The sequence below is a fragment of the Podarcis erhardii genome, assembly GCF_964252035.2.
Source record: "Podarcis erhardii genome assembly, chromosome: 3".
Taxonomy (NCBI): Eukaryota; Metazoa; Chordata; class Lepidosauria; order Squamata; family Lacertidae; genus Podarcis; species Podarcis erhardii.
In genome coordinates, this window is record NC_138507.1 from 80,534,928 (window position 1) to 80,550,400 (window position 15,473).

Genomic DNA, 15,473 nt, shown 5'->3' on the forward strand with positions numbered 1-15,473 from the left:
AATAATATTTCCATGTAATTCAGGAATCCTGTATAGCATATTGGCAAAACTTCGCTATCTGACGGGCAACTCAAATGGCACTGCAAAGGATTGGAGGGGTCAAGGAAGGTATTAACAGGTAGCTCCTCTTCGTGGATAACATTCTGCTATGAGTCTCTTTGATAAAAAGTGCTCACTGCCTTAATGTAATCCTACACGTGACTTTTCTTGCGATCTGCACGATGGTTGTTGTTTTTTTACATCTGTTTTCCCCCTCTTCCCAACTTAAGATTTCTCACTCCTTTTGCTAAAGGTTTCTCTCTATTAATTACTTCTTCGCACCTGGATATAATTACCATTCACAAGAGTCTGCCTCTTTTCAGGCTTAACTCTCAACAAGGTTTTCCAAGAAAGCATTCTTCATGACTAAAGACTGCCTCCTGAAGGATGGGACAAAGAGGTAATGTTTTATTTTATAATTATAATTATGACTATAATAATAATAATGAGACTGATATACAAATCTAACAGCATCTGATAACTATCTAAAGTAACATTCTTCTTGTCCTTCCAGACTGGAGATAAAATGCAAAGATCTATTGGGGGGGACAGACAGATGGGGGGAGAGGATTGTAGCATGTGATGTGCAGAATAATTTGCATCTCCCGTTCAGGATAGGAAGGTCACACAATCTGTAGTGCAACAGCAAAGGGCAAGCAATGCCTTACTTCTTTAGAGGTTATTTTCTATATGGTATTCCAAGCCTACATGTTCACACAGAAGTCGTCCCCCCCTTCATTAAAAAAAAAAAACCCTTGCATTTGTGCGAATCCGAATGTTATTTTAACATCTGTTCTTTTAAGGCAGTTAGCTCTGGGAAGGCAGTGTTCTTTGCCATAAATTTAGGTCATTAATTTGTATCTGTTCTTTGTTTATTTAAGAAACAGGACAAAAGGGCAGCTGCTGAAACATTTGGCTGTGCCGAGGGGTAGTGGGCTGAACATGTCGGAGTTCTGCGTACGACCAGCTTGAGTTTGTATCCACAGCTACAGGACAGAACTTTATGGAGTCCTTTTGCCAAGCCATGTGGTGCCTTCCACTCTGTGGTTTTGCTCTAAATACCTGGAGGTTTTTGGAAGGAAGGCATGACAGGGAAGATCTGGAAAGTGGGGTGTAGCAACTGCAAATATATATGCAGGCTGCCCCCTTTTTTGGAGGGGGGGGAGAAAGAGGGTATTCAAATAGCAATTATTTTTGCTGCATTGGCTTAAGTGCTGCAATTGGCTAGCAAAAGTCACACGCCGCACAGCAAAATGACCTATTTTAATTAGACATTTATAAACCGAAGTGGAATAATACCTGCTAAATTGATTGTTAACTACATTTAATGTTCTTAGATTGACCATTAAATGTGGAATAATTTCTAGTGAACTCTTGATACCATAAAAAGGAGGGGAAATGTTACAGAGGTTTTATTTGTTTTCATAAACCTAATGGTCTCGAGGGAAATTAGGTACATTTGCAGGGGTTGCTTCTTCTGTGTTGACTCTCTGTGACTTCCAATCAGTGGCATCTGGACTGCTAGAAAACAGCATGCTCTCAAATGGGGTGGCTTTAACCTCCTTGAAGAAGCACAACCATGCAGTTTGAGCTGTGAACATTGTTATCCATAGGTGACCCCAGTAATTATATAGCTCCAATGATTTTTGTCACTTTTTGCTCATGAAATAGCCCACTTTCTGTGGCACAAGAGGGAGGCAAAACATTGCAGTACAACTACCCAGTCCACTCAGCCAGTCTCTTATAAAGACTTTTCAGCATAGAGAGGAGAATTCAGCCTGAGACAAATCTCCCTCTCTCACACACTTTGGAATAAGCAAAGGAATGCAGGGTGACAAGCAACAAGTGATCAAATAAATAGATTAAAAACAACTCCAATACAGATTGTAGATACAGGCTGGGAAAGATCTCTACTTAGCCACGTTGTTGGATGAGGAAGGTCTTCAGCAGGTGTCAAAAAAGAGCTAGTGCCTAATATTTAAGGGAAGGAGATTCGAAGGGACAGGTGCCACAGCCCTGAAGGTCTGATTCCTACATTGTGCAGAGCAGACCTCCTAATAAGGTAGCATCTGCAGGAGATCTTTAGCTGTAGCACATACTGATCAGTTGGGTATATAAGGGGTAAGTCAAATAGGGCTTTATATAGGGACGTGGGTGACAGGGTGGTCTAAACCACTGAGCCTAGGGCTTGCCAATCAGAAGGTTGGCGGTTTGAATCTCTGTGATGGGGTGAGTTCCCATTGCTCTGTCCCAGCTCCTGCCAACCTAGGAGTTCAAAAGCATGCCAGTGCAAGTAGATAAATAGGTACCGCACCGGCAGGAAGGTAAACAGTGTTTCCATGCACTCTGGTTTCCGTCACGGTGTTCCGTTGTTCCAGAAGCAGTTTAGTCCTGCTGGCCACATGACCCGGAAAGCTGTCTGTGGACAAACGCCGGCTCTCTTGGCCTGAAAGCATGATAAGCGCTGCAACCCCATAGTCACCTTTGACTGGACTTAACCGTCCAGGGGTTCTTTACCTTTTTACCTTTTACCTATATACCAATATAAAAGTCCATCTCCCTGAACCTCACCTGGTAGCTAACTGAAAGCCAATGTAGTTCTTTCAACAGTAGGGTAACATGTTGCCCAAATCCTGCCACAGTGAGGGTCAATTCACTGCATTTTGCACCAAGTGCAGCTTCCAGAACAACTTCAAGGGCAGCCTCACATAGAGTGTATAAGTATACTGTGGTCAATGATATCACAAGCCACTGAGAGATCAAGGAAGGATATGGCCCCACTCCCCCTGTTCTTCTGTTGAAGGTCACTCATCAGGGTGACCAAGTTTAATTCAGTTCCATAACCAAGCATGAACCCAGGTTGAAATGAGTCAAGATAAAATAATAATATTAATAATAATAATAATAATAATAATAATAATAATAATAATAATACCCCGCCCATCTGGCTGGGTTGCCCCAGCCACTCTAGGCAGCTTTCAACACATACAAAAACATAATAAAACATCAAACATTAATAATAACAATCTGGTCCAAGATAAAAAGTCACAATAACTTTAAAAAAAAAACCTATATCAAATAAAGCAATATTCAATAGTTCATTAGAATCTAATAGTAAACATTAAAATGAAGCATCAGCAAATTGTAATTAAAGAGTTATTACAATAAAGAATTACTAATCTATAATCAATAAAAATGCATGAAATGTTTGGGCATAAAATACCACAAAATGTAGAAAACCACATAAAAGGATCAAATTGAGAAAAAAGGACACACAACTTATAAAATTACTTTAAGAAATATCCCTGAGCTCCTCTTCTCTCTTCCAAGCTGCTTCTGCTGTTCTCCAAGTCATGGTCTGGGCAAGGCTCCCAGGGCGGGAGGGTGAGGCAAGGCAGGTGGGAAAGCCATTGCCTGATGAAGAACAAAAAGTATCTCTCCCCTCACAGTTCTTCCTCTGGAGCAGCTCTCCCACAAAGTACTCCCCATCCAAGAGTACTTGCAATGGTTGCACCCTCCCCGGTGAGCTTGCCTGAGCGCAGAAGCAGCGAGAGTGGACAGCAGTGCTCCAGTCAATGCCAGGTATCTGGGTCTGGTAGTTGCCATTTTTATTTCCACAATGTCCCTAACATAGCATTATTCCAAAGCATTGTTGAGGGAGGTTCATCACACATGAACATTGTTGAGAGGGAGGTTCATCACACATGCGTAAAGACTGTGGTAAAAAAGTCATTATATAGAGAGAGAGCAGGGGAAAGGATTACCACCTTGAGAAGGCGCTGAGTGGTTCCGCCTCCCCCCCCCCCCATCAACAACTTAATAAGTTTTAAAAATAAAATAATAATAGGAGAAGAAACCTAGTTCATGGCAGAGCCTCTGCAGAATGTATTAGCCCCCAGGATGGGAACTGATGTCATTCTTCTAGGCCTTCAATGCAAAGATGCAAAGATCTATTGGGAGGAAGATAGGGGGAGGTGAGGATTGTAGCATGTGATGTGCTAGGATGGCAACTGATGCAATACTGTCGTACTGTAGCAATCACCATCCTGTGACTATATGAAGCTGCCTTATTCAGTTAGATGATTATTCCATCTAATCAAATATTATCTGTTGGGCAGTGATCTTCCCTAGGACTTATATCTGATTTATTTTTATTTTTTAAAAAAGCTTGTGATGCCAAATACTGAACCTGGAGACTTCAGTATGGAAAAGATGGGCTCTCCTACTGAGCTACAAATCCCTGAAGGTGGGAGTTAAGTGTAAGAATAGTAATAAATGCTTCTGTAAGAAAATGTAAAAGATTAATTAGGAGGGATCAAGGAAGCCAATTGTAACACATCCATCTGCTGACTGGATCGGGAACAGAACTGGAATAGTGGTTATACTTGAACCAGAAGGAAAGTACTTTAAAAGAATGATTCATTCTTCCAGTGGTTGATCAATCATGTGGTGTCAAACTATCTTCAGAGCTTGATACTACATCTAGTATTTGGAAAATCCCATTGCCTAGAGATTCATTGCTCCATTTTGAAAGTACTATATCAACAAGAAGGTTCTATTCCATTTGGAAAGTACTATGTCATTTACTGAGCTCCAGAGGACATGACTTGTTTTGTAACATCACACTAGTTTCACGGCAAAACAAGTCAGTATGTCATCCTGTGATGTCACCTGTTCAGTCCCAGTAGCAGTTCAGGTGTCATCTTAAATCTGACTGTTACATAGAGGTGGGTTCACTCTTTTGGTGCTTGTACAGGGAAGTACAACTGGCTTAACACATAAGTTTATGGATGGCATTAGAGTGATTGGGAAATGGCTTTCATGAAAAGACATTCCATTAGTACATCGTAAACCATCCCTGTACCCAAAGGACAAGGGTGGTTAACGGCATGTAGGAAGCCTGGCTTTAGTAGTCCTGGAAAGGAAGTCAAAGTAAAAAAATTAAAAGGTTTAAAGAACTGACCCTGGGGGGTGGTACATGCCAGGAAATGAATGTTTGGCTTGTGGTACAGACATGGCTGTTCCATGGTAACATCAGGAACTGTGGAACTGCACCTGTTTGTGCAGGTTCTTCTTGGACAATACAGCTCATGAGGTCCTTTGTAGACATGCATGCAGGTATCTGTTTACTTGCACCTTAAAACACCAAAACACTTTTGTCCCTGGAATTCCACAACAAACTTCCTCCAAAGCAAGTGTTTGTTTCACACTGGGCAAAATGGAAGGTTTTCTCTACCCTCGTGGTCCCTTCCAACTCTACAATTCTGTGATTCTAATACCAACTTTTGTCAAGGTACTGTAAATGTTAAGCCTTTTAGTAGAGGCTCTGGAATTCTGTAGTCATATTCCCAAATTGATGTGGGATTGCTTTCTTTTCAATATTTCAAAAGCAAATTAATATATGGAAGACTGTGTGTGATTTTGTGCACCATAATCCAATTTTGGGAAAGACCCTGATGTTGGGAAAGATTGAGGGCAGAAGGAGAAGGGGACGACAGAGGACGAGATGGTTGGACGGTGTTCTCGAAGCCATAAACATGAGTCTGACCAAACTGCGGGAGGCAGTGGAAGACAGGAGTGCCTGGCGTGCTCTGGTCCATGGGGTCACGAAGAGTCGGACACGACTAAACGACTAAACAACAACAATCCGATTTTTAAAATCTCCTCCCCAAATACATGGTTGTCATAAATACTGGCAGACAATCTGCTCATTCTCCGGGAATCCATGACTAACTCTTCATCCTGTAATGAGTCAGCCAGTTTCTTGTTTATTTTTCCTGAGGTACAATGCAAATAATTTCCAGATTCCCCCCTTCCCACTTCTTTGTTCCACCTGCTAATTTTGGGCCTTCATTCATTGCTGTGGTCCCTTCTTTGGTTAATCTGGGTGCTCTACATCTTCCTGAAATTGGGTGGAGGCTCTATGAAGCAACTACTTTTATAGTCATCAAGTACTATTTTTCCTGGTCCCCAATATACCCTTCCAATTCTCATAATTACCAACAGAGGTCTTTTTTTCCTTTCCATAATGTACAAAATGATCTGCCCTTTTATGATTGCCTTGAGAATATCCCACAAAGCCAACGGTGAGGGAGCAGATGCCTCATTCAATTCCAAATAGAAGGAAATCTGTTGTCTCAAATAATCCCTAAATTCAGACACTTTCAGCCAGCTATTACCAAGAGACCACATTTTAAGAGCAGATGTGTTATTAAGGCTGAGAAATGTTATGAGAACTTCGTGATCTGACAAATAAATGCATTTCTATCAAGCATTCCAGCATTTGGTTTTTTGGGGGGTGGGGATGGGGGAGCACATTTAAAAAATAGATCCTATTGCTGATGAGAGATGAAATCTTTCTTCAAAAACCACGCTGTATTTTAGCCATTGCCTAAATATTATTGGATAACACTGGCAGGCATTCATTTGATCATATACTTTTCTTACAGAATACATTTTCTCTAGGAAGCATGAGCAGAATGTGATGTTCTATGTTGTGTCCATATTTGTAGGGCATGTTCCCATGTTTCTGGGAGAAAGTGGTGGGACAAGAGGAAGTGTGGAAGAACCCTCAGTATGGTTTATGCTGAGTTGCAGCAATTAGCCGGGGTTTCCGACTGAGGCTGTTCCAAGCCAGACCTGGAGCTACTGTTAAACCTTGAATCTTTTGAATCTTGAATCTTTTGCGTGCAATGCAGGTAGATTCAGGTAGGTAGCCATGTTGGTCTGATGCAGTTGAAATAATAATAAAAAAATGTCCAGTAGCACCTTAGAGACCAACTAAGTTTGTTCCGGGTATAAGCTTTCGTATGCGTGCAATGCAGGTATTTTACTACTAAGCGATGGTCATTCCTCTCAGTGGATAAGAGGGAACAGTTTATTGAAAGGGATAAAAAGCCCTTCTTTATTGCCAGCTCTTTTGAATTCTTTCATAGTATGGTCTCCCAGGCCAGGGCTTCCCAAGCTGTGGAATGGTCCATGGCCTTCATTCAGGTGGTCTGTGCCTCGTCTGTAGAAATACAATTTAAAACTAATGCAGCATCTATCACAGCACATTATGATTGCTACAACAGGCAAGTGGTCCATCTAATCCCCCAGCAATTTTCAAGTGGTCCATGGGAGTTGGGGAGGTCCTAGACAAATCCAATAAATGAAAGGATTAAATGACAGCTTCTCCTGAAAAACAGTTTCCTAGCACTTTTTAAGATGCAGAAGTTTTTCTTCTACTGCTGCTTTTAGCATCCGTTTTTTGTTTTAATTATTACGTATTGCCTATAAGGTCCTTTTAAATCCCATATGTGGACTTCTTCTGAAGTTACTTTGGCCCAGTTTGCTCATACTGATAAGCCAAACTATGGCTTAGTGTGAATGAAAAGAAGTCTGAGTTTCTACACCAGGCATCCCCAACCTTCGGCCCTCCAGATGTTTTGGACTACAATTCCCATCATCCCTGAACACTGGTCCTGTTAGCTAGGGATCATGGGAGTTGTAGGCCAAAACATCTGGAGGGCCACAGGCTGGGGATGCCTGTCCTAGACCACAGATCATGGGTACATTTTTCCTCCCCTGGTCTTTCTGCTGCCCTGCTAATTGAGACTAAGCCATGGTTTACTTAGCATCATTGAGAATGATCGTGATGGATAGGTAGTTAGCATCATATATGGGCCTCATTTACATAAATAGCAAGGCTGTTCCTGAGTGGCTCACATCTTCAATGAGGAAATGAGCATGCAACATGAGAATAATCCATTTCTCAGTCAACCATGTGGCTGGACATGAGTTGCACATCCCACCATGCAATGTTTGGGGTTCTGCTTTGACATTCAGTATAAGACCTCTGCCTGTCCTGACTGAGAAATGCTAAATTTGTGCCCAAGTTGTACCATTTCAAAGTATAGATGGGGCATCATATGACTGAATGCTTCTCCATAAAAAACAAAATCTCTCCTCACATGGCATGTCAGGGGGAAAGGTGTTAAGCCTTATTTCTGTCATGTTAGTTTTCTGTGGATAAGTAGAGGCTATGTCAGTCATACTTAATCTGCAAATTAAGCAAATTTGCATAAGTGTGGCCACTAAACACATTTTGCCTTGATAATTGAAATCAATTCTTCTAAATTAAATCATTAAAATCACATCCAGAAATGCTATCAACTGTTCTAACAGTTGTCTTGAGCAGTGATTTAGTTATTATTTAAATTAAATCCTATCAAGAAAATTGCATAATGTGATCACCTTTGGCATTTATCAGCAGGCCTGGCATCAGCACATGACATCCTTGAAAAGTCCCAACGCCCTGGCAGGACCCACCATTAATGCTTGCCCTGGGTCTCATTTAAAAATTCAGCTGTGTCCAAGAGCCACCATTTTAATTCCCAACAATACCCTGGAGCAACACTATGACAGAGGCATTCTGGGTAATTGAAATAGCACTTACTGTATCTAGCCACTGAGGGGTGGTAGTGGTGGGACTACTTATTACTGCCACTGGGGTAAGTTGGATGGGCCCACAACATAGGAAAGGCCCAACAGAGGGCTCTTCCCCAAAGTTCCCCTCAAACTTGGATCTGGTCCTGTCAGAGTTCTGTACTATATATTCCCAAGTGTCTTATTCTGCATGTTTTGCATAAAGAAGAAATGATAAGGCATGGGAGGAAGAAACACGCTTGCAACCCACTCTGCAAAGCTCAGCGTCTAGGAAAGCCCCATAATAGTAAATGGGATTTGGCCTGGCAGAGCTTTCTGAAGAATGCAGTCTAAATCTGCTAATTAAATCACAATAAATAACAGGGATTGATGGCTGGTTTTACCATTTCCTTTATTGTCTCCGACCCATCCTCTTGCGTTGACAAATGGATCTCCTTAACCTCTGGTGGCAGCATTCATTTGAGCCTCTTTAGACAAAGATGAATGAGATGAAATCCTGGCAGTCATTCCCACACTCTTAAAAAATCAGTCATAAATCTAAGAATGCATAGGATTCTGTTTCCTGCAGATATATCCTTGCCTTTCTGCTAAGGCTGCTCCTAAAATATATGATATATGTATTCTGTTTGTTCTATTCTTGTCAGCTATAAATGTGACTTTATTCCAATTTTGTCTTCAAAGGTTTGTTGAGAGGTTCCTCCGTTTGCTAGGTGCATCTCTATTCTCCCTTTCTGTACACTGATTCTCACTATTCCAGCACAACTTCTAGACTGTTTCCTTTTGGCTATGCAGCTGCATATTACAGAAGAAGCCTGGCGGTATGAACAAATCACCGTTCACTATTGATTAACTTGTGAGAAACCACATTTTATGTTAGGGATTTTATCATATACATCATTGCTTGTTTCCTGCCCAAAATACACATGAGTCTGTAGGAATGGGTGGGGCTAACTCTACCCTCCCAGTGCCACTGCTTGCGCTAACATTGTTCCAAACCTAGAGTAAGATTTGTTGAGTTTGAAGGGGGCCACCTTCATTCCACAAAGGGTTTCCAGCACAGGGGCAGCCCTTGTGATTGGAATGATTGGCATGCTTCAGGTGGTTCCCTTCAGTCTCAGCCAATCACAGGCTGCCTTGCAGTTGCTGGCACATGTAGTATAATTGGAGGGGCAGACCTAGGCTCAAGCATTCTCAAAGGCCCCTTTTGCATGTTCAGCAGCAAATGTCATAAGTGTCTGCTTATGAAGCTGCTACAGAAAATAAGGGGCTCTGCAGCATTATTGGTGGTGGTGGGGAGAATATCTGGGATTTAATGACAGCTAAAGTGAATAGTGGCTGCACACTGCAATCGGATGGGATGAATTGTTCTCTGCATCTTCTAATCCTGTCTTTTATTTAGTTATTAAAAAAATACTTATATACAGCTATTTCATATAATATATTTTTCTAACTAAGGAGACTGATCTCAAGAAATTAGACCTGTTGAAAACTACTAGAATGCAGTTTAGTACATATAATGCAAAGTTAAATATAGTGGTACCTCAGGTTACATACGCTTCAGGTTACAGACTCCGCTAACCCAGAAATAGTGCCTCGGGTTAAGAACTTTGCTTCAGGATGAGAACAGAAATTGTGCTCCGGCGGCACAGCGGCAGCAGGAGGCCCCATTAGCTAAAGTGGTGCTTCAGGTTAAGAACAGTTTCAGGTTAAGAACGGACCTCTGGAACGAATTAAGTACTTAACCCGAGGTACCACTGTAGTTCAAAAAATATGAAGCATTCGTCAGAATATTTTCCTTAGTTACCAAGACTGAAACTGATGGTATCCACAAAGAAGTACAAGGACACTCTGTGCTATAAACTAGGACAATGGGAAGGTGTGTTTTTCTTTACCCAGTTCGGGAAATCCTGTGCGTCTTGCAAGGGAAAGTAACATTTTCCTTCTCTGACCTACAGCCTAATTTCAGTCAGAATTTCACTGCTACGAACGTCCCAGGCCAGGTGGGGAAAGGCCTGCAAGGCAGGGAGCAGTTCTCCCAGGACTCACAGCCAAGATACAGTGAAGGACAAAGTTCCTTAAAAGCAGCAGAGTGAATTTCAACAGGTGGGGCATTTCTAGACCTTTGCCCTTGCCAAAGTTGTATTTTCTTTACACTTGTTAAGAGCGCAGGAACCCTGTCATATTTTGCATATAGTCCTCCTTGAGAGAGAAGGACACAAAGGAACACCAGTTTCTGGAAAGCACAGGAAGAGAGACTGCTGTTGTGCTCAGGCCCTGCTTGTGGGTTTCCCACAGGTATCTGCTTGGCCGCTGTGAGAACAGGATGCTGGACTAGATGGGCCATTGGGCTGATTCAGCCAGCTCTTCTTATGTTCTTAATCTGTTGCAGAGGACTGAGTAGCATGGGGAGTGGGTGAAGGGGGTGGAAGCTGAGAAAACTGCCTCTTCCGCTTCTGTGAGTAGTTGCCTCCATTGAATACAAACCCCTTCCATGAACAGAAGGGTGCCTTTACATGGGCCGCTGATCAAGCAGGCATTTCTTATGTTCTTATATTTAAGGATGCAGGTGAACAAAAAACATCTTCAAACAGATTATAAGTGGGTCCTGTCTTTCAGCTGAGGGTTAAATGCAGATTCCTCGATTTGAAAAGGGCAACCGCAACTGTTCCAGAGCAGAGGGCAGCCCTGCAAAAGAAAAAGGAAAAAGCATAAGCAGCATTTGGCAAACATTATCTTCAGCTGAAGTATCATTGTTTAGAATTTCCCAACGCTTGGGAAATAACTGGTGAGCAGAACAGAGGACTGTGAAAGTCATGGGAGATGCCTAAAGCACTCCTGGGCCGCTTACATTTCTTACTTTTAGACGAGCCTCAACGAAAGCACCTGGCTATGGCTTCAATATACCGCTATGATGATCTGTTCATACATGTATATGAAAGGGGGGAAATCTGCCAGATACACTCATGCAAAAAAAGGGTTATGTTGCATGAATGCCTCCGAATGACATTTTTGTGCCCCAGTGGAAATTACAATGATAATTTAAACACAGCTGTCCTGCTGTGCATTTGTATCTGTGGCCCTGGAGGATGGTGACATGTCTTAATAGCAATGGCTGTCCCAGAACAAAAATAATGAGAGAAACATCTGTCTCCCTGTTACTCTTCCTCCTCCCCCCTCCCCGCAGACAAATGGCATTTCTGATTCAGATTTGATATTTGTACTGGGCTGTCAGAAAACAAAACGAAACCTGCCTCGCTTTTATTTTCCCAGAGTCTTTGTTAAGAGCATAGCGATGGTTCCCACTTAACATTGCCATTTCTATTATATATATTTAATATTCATTAATTTGGAAAAGATCATTATTTCCTGCCTGTGGCTAGAAAGAACAGCTGAAACGTGGGAGTCCAGACTGCAGCTGGGTGAAGAGAAGTTCTGAAAAAGATTCGGCAAGTGAAAGCTGCTGAGTCACTTTTGCTGATATTTGCGACCTCTTTTATTAGTGAACTTCTGGAGTTTTGTGTTGAAGAATGTTAATGAAAGGAAAAGCAAAATAGCACAAGCCCACCATGTTCTCTCAAGATGTGTATGCATTGAGTTATCCGTTCACATTGCTGATTGCTTTGCGTTCTCTCACATTTTCTCCACTTTAGTCAAACTTTTAGCTGTACTATTATCACCTTCGTTCATTTCCTGTCACTTGCAGCTTGTATAGTTGCATGCTGGATACCAGCCCAAACGAGGCTGACGCACAAATGCTCAAAATATAGTGTGTGCTCATGCAAAGTGTATAATTCTTTCTATGTATGGAAGACACTCATCCCTTCCATTAGCTACATTTATATGCTGTATTTATTTATTTCATTACGTTTTTTATCCTGCTCTGTCTAGGGATGGGTGAATCTGCCAGCTTTGGTTTCCTCTTAGTTTCTCATATTTCCAGCTCTTTACATTTTCACATCAGTTTGTGATTTTCTAAAATAATGTCCTCATGAAAATTTATCAACATTTTATTGCAAATTTATCCTAATGTTCACATATTTGTATGCAGTTTTGCCTAATATGATTGTTGTGAGGTGGTTCCCCTAATAAAATGCATTTCTGTATGCTATTTGCAGTAATATATGCATTTTTAATGCACATTTTATCTTAGGAGAGTGAGAAAAGTTCTCAGGGATGACTCACACCCCAGCCATCACACCCAGCCAGTGTGGTGTAGTGGTTAAGAGCGGTAGATTCGCAATCTGGGGAACCGGGTTCACGTCTCCGCTCCTCCACATGCAGCTGCTGGGTGACCTTGGGCCAGTCACACTTCTCTGAAGTCTCTCAGCCTCACTCACCTCACAGAGTGTTTGTTGTGGGGGAGGAAGGGAAAGGAGAATGTTAGCCACTTTGAGACTCCTTCGGGAAGTGATAAAGTGGGATATCAAATCCAAACTACTACTACTACTACTACTCTTCTTCTTCTTCTTCTTCTTCTTCCTGTCTTCTACCCTGATCATTTATCTTTCCCCTCCTAAGAGGTTATTGCTATATTATGTCCCCTGAGTGCTGTTTTCCCATTTGGAAAACCAAATAACATGACATGTTCATAGCAAAAACACCTCTGGTTTTAGATAATTAATATGAATTAAAACACACCCACACCAATAAAATAACCTAGCACTGAGAACTATGTTGTGTGACGGCTTTCCTCCAAGTCCTGAAAACTTCCCATGGACCCTTAACCTTTGCCCCTTTTCTATCTAATCTGTCATCTTCCCCTCTTTTTATATACTTTCCCTCTGTCTTGGAGATGAAATAAACTGTAGGAAGATAACACTTCAATCACTGATGGTACAACTGTAAAAAAAAGGGGGGGGGAACCTTTGCATTTTAGACAAATATAAATTAAGTCCATGTAATATGTGTGTGTGGTGACATTTATATTCACACTCTTAACAGCCTTCTAAACTCTGAAGTACACTGACAAAAAAAAACCTGTGAGATTTTTCATGGTTTTTGTTTTTTTTAAGTTAACTTGGATTTCAAAGAAGGGACAGGAAAAGAAACCACATAAACATCCAGGTTTATACTTGGCTTGCTGAATGTAGGTCTGAGTCACATTTTTGTGTCAGCCACAAGACCCTTCCTTGGGAGGAAGAGTTGCTTGTTAAGTACATCTGAGGAAACAGGATTTGAGAGGCTTAGTTTCAAGTCTTAGAACATTGGGGAAATTCCTCTTGTCAGATTTCCTGTGTGAAGTGACATTCCTCTGATGGAGCTATGGAGTGGACGGACTCGGGAACCAAGGCAATGGCATTGCCTCTTGCAGAGCTTCTGAGGGTAGACCTTATTCTTCCTCTCAGGTCTTAAGGAGTAGAGTCCTTTGGGAACAGTGAGAAAATTTTCCCTGCCACATGAGACACAACTAGTTTGCGTGAATCTAGTTTCCTCTGCTTGAATCTAGTTTCCTTTCCTAGTTTTGTTCAATCCACCAGGTAATAATATAAGTACGCAGCTTAATGCATCAGGCCATCGTTTTAAAAATTAAGGAAACAAGAGTTCCTTTAGAACTTCCCTGAAAAAGTGCTCTGGTGAAATGAATTACAGTGGTACCTCAGATTAAGAACTTAATTCATTCTGGAGGTCCGTTCTTAACCAGAAACTGTTCTTAACCTGAGGTACCACTTTAGCTAATGGAGCCTCCCACTGCTGCCACACCGCTGTCACCACCACACGATTTCTGTTCTCATCCTGAAGCAGAGTTCTTAACCCAAGGTACTATTTCTGGGTTAGCGATGTAACCTGAAGCGTCTGTAACCTGAAGCGCATAGCTGTCAACTTTTCCCTTTTCTTGCGAGGAATCCTGTTTGGAATAAGGGAATTTCCCTTTAAAGAAGTGAAACGTTGACAGCTGTGCCTGAACCAGAGGTACCACTGTATATGGATTTTACAGAATCATGGGAACAGTAATTTAGCTTCCCTAAGAATCCTCTCAGAACTCAATGTCTAGAACACTGGTGGGTTCAAGGGCTGCATTACTCCAGCAGACAACTGTTGGGAGCCTGCACTCCAGTAGTTGTGGGGCTAGACCCACACAGAACCATGCATATTTATTTATTTACACAAAATCTATATACCACTTGATTGTAAGAAAACCTCTAAGCAGTTTACAAAAATATAAAATTAAACATTAAATGCAAGGCTGAATTGCAAGTCCTACCTCACAGCTATTCAAAGGCTCAAATATTTGCATCCCAAATATTGCATACATACCATTGCAAAATTCTTGAACACTTTTCTTTATATTTGCAAGGAACACAAGTCTATCTCTCTGCTGAGCCAGCCACCCCACCCACTTCGAACTTCTTGCAGATAACTGTGCTGCAATTGCGCACTTTGCACAATACCGAAGGCTTTTTCTCTGTCAGCTGCTCCCTGGTTGTGAGGGAGGGAATCCAGAGGACCCAATGAAATATGCCTGTAGTGGCATCTGGCTCATAGACTAAGGGTTCCCCACCCCAGTATAGAAATATGGCAGAGAATGTGAAGGTAGAAAGCTTGTTGAGAGGCAGCAACCTTGAAGGATAGAATGAGAGAGGAAAGAGAGCAGCAAAGTTCAGATTTTAGAAAAGTGAAGGCTAAAGCAGAACAAGGTTTTGAAAGCCTGAGGGAAAAAAATAAGTGAAATGAAAAACGAAGAAATGCATTGGCTTGTTTTTAGACTGATATCCTAACAGAAAATAAACCTCAGCTAAGAACCAGAGTTATTCTTATAACAAGCAACACCAGAACTTCTACCATCCTTCATCCAGATATTGCTGGGTGGCAGTACAGCAATGTAACTTCAGGCACTGGGTTGCAAGTTGGTATAATTCCAGAAATTCAGGAAAGGTTAGGAAATCTATTGTGTGCAGATGCCCTCACGAAAATGAAAACTGAATCCTTTCTGTTCCTTTATACAGTAAAGATGCCACAAAATCTACTTAGTTATTTCTGCTGTTTCAAATTATCTTGAAAGTGGATGG

The 15,473-nt window shown here is 41.6% G+C and overlaps 1 long non-coding RNA gene across 2 annotated transcripts; it reads left to right on the forward strand.

Moving 5' to 3' along the window:
* The first annotated feature begins 300 nt into the window (after nt 1-300).
* LOC309338891 lies at nt 301-9,289 on the forward strand. Of its 2 annotated transcripts, XR_014155091.1 has the most exons (4): nt 301-439; nt 6,552-6,747; nt 8,291-8,456; nt 9,148-9,289. It is a non-coding gene; the product is annotated as an uncharacterized lncRNA (long non-coding RNA). The 2 variants fall into 2 exon arrangements; XR_014155092.1 differs by lacking the exon at nt 8,291-8,456.
* The last annotated feature ends 6,184 nt before the right edge of the window (nt 9,290-15,473 follow it).